At 36.7% G+C, this 1,641-nt stretch overlaps 1 protein-coding gene across 10 annotated transcripts in view; it reads left to right on the top strand.

Annotated features, from left to right (window-relative positions):
* Positions 1-1,641, top strand: part of Rgs7 (regulator of G protein signaling 7) — a 544,505-nt gene that overhangs the window by 410,750 nt on the left and 132,114 nt on the right. The gene's annotated exons all lie outside the window — the stretch shown is intronic.

Raw genomic sequence — 1,641 nt, 5'->3', positions numbered from 1 at the left:
CTCATGTTTTATGACTTTATAGAAGATTGATGCCTCAGCAGTGAGATGGAGAGATATTGCAGCTTATACAGCAAAACACTGATAGAAGCTACCTGAAAGCAGATTATCCCAACATGATTAATTTCATTCAATTTTGCACTCTTATTGGTGTTCATTTCAGAAGGGCTCATCTTCTAAACTTTTTCCCAAAATCTGGAGTGCCTGTTATTGGCTAACTAAATGTAGACATAATTCTGTAAATTTTATATTTGTTTTCCCCCAGAAGAAAGGTATTTTGTTCGCACCTTTCTGGCATGGATTATATACAAATGGAGAATAAAATACTTAACAAAATGTGATAACGAAAAATAAGAAGAGAAATGAAGATGATGCAGACATTATAACTCCCTGAAGTCAGTAATGTTTCATCTTCTTGGATTCTCTTTTTTAGGTATAAATACATTACAGCAGCAATTTGAATCACCAAGTTTTGGATTTCTCATTGTCATTTTTTAAAATGACAACATAGTCCCAAAGGAGATAGTGATGATGTTAGATACTTGGGCTGTGAATTCCAAAGTGTGGTGACTATATTTTCTAAGACAATTTGGTGGCAAAAGAGGTGCTTGTTGCCTATGGTGTGTTTAAAGAACAACTTTCCTACAGCTTGTTAGCATCTCAATTTCTTTTTTTTTTATTTTAGGGAAGGGTCTACAGGGTGTTCAGGGTCTCACTACTAGATCAGACTCAAGATGATCTGCCTGTTTATAGCCTCCCAAGAGCTGAGCTTACAGGTGTACACCACCACACCCAGTCTCAATTGCCATCTCAGGCACACGCACTGCACACTGGGTGTCCTAGAGATGAATGCTCATTTCCCAGTGTCATTAGGCTGGATCCTCTTGAGGGTGGACTCTCCAGTGTCCTAATAGGATTGTACAACTCTAGGAAATTGAAATTTCGGATGAAGATGGGAGGTGACTCTGTAATTCTACTTTTCAGCTTCTGTATCACACACCAAGCCTAGCCCCATCTTTATTTAAAATATTGTTTTCTTATTCATCATGGACTTTCGAAGACTAGCATTTGTATTTGTTGCAAATGTTCAACTCATGTATTGTTCATCTTAGTACTGAGATGTTTGGTAGTGTCTTAAATTTTGCTCTGGAGGCAACTGTCTCACTCACCGTATTGTGGTGGGAATGCCACTTATGCTACAGTTCATTCTTAGGCAGTATAATAAGATATTCATGACAAAACAGACTTTTTCAACAATATGACATTCAAATACTGAAACCTAGCTTAATGAAGACAATTTGAAGGACCTAAGAATATTTAGTAAAAAGGAAATCTAAGAGGGTTAGGTATGGAAGAATTTTCTACTGTGTACACTATCAAAACCAACACAGGACAGTTGGAGAGAAAATATTTACTGTCAAGATGAGAGCATTCCAGCAAGGAAAATAGGTCAAAGCTTTGCGTGAAGGTTTCCGAGCCTATTGAGAGTAATTATGCTTAGTGTCCTTAAGCAACCAGATAAAACTAAGATCTCTTTATAAAATCATGCTAAAGTAATCTTCAATGGTATGAAGAGGTAATATACTTTCCGTTAATGGTAGGAAAAGATCAATCAAAATGAAGTAGCCTGGTTGGCTAACAATG

Source organism: Octodon degus, unplaced genomic scaffold (assembly GCF_000260255.1).
Source record: "Octodon degus isolate 3935 unplaced genomic scaffold, OctDeg1.0 scaffold00017, whole genome shotgun sequence".
NCBI classification, from domain to species: domain Eukaryota; kingdom Metazoa; phylum Chordata; class Mammalia; order Rodentia; family Octodontidae; genus Octodon; species Octodon degus.
Note: the sequence above shows the minus strand (reverse complement) of the source record. Positions and strands in the feature narration are given on the sequence as shown.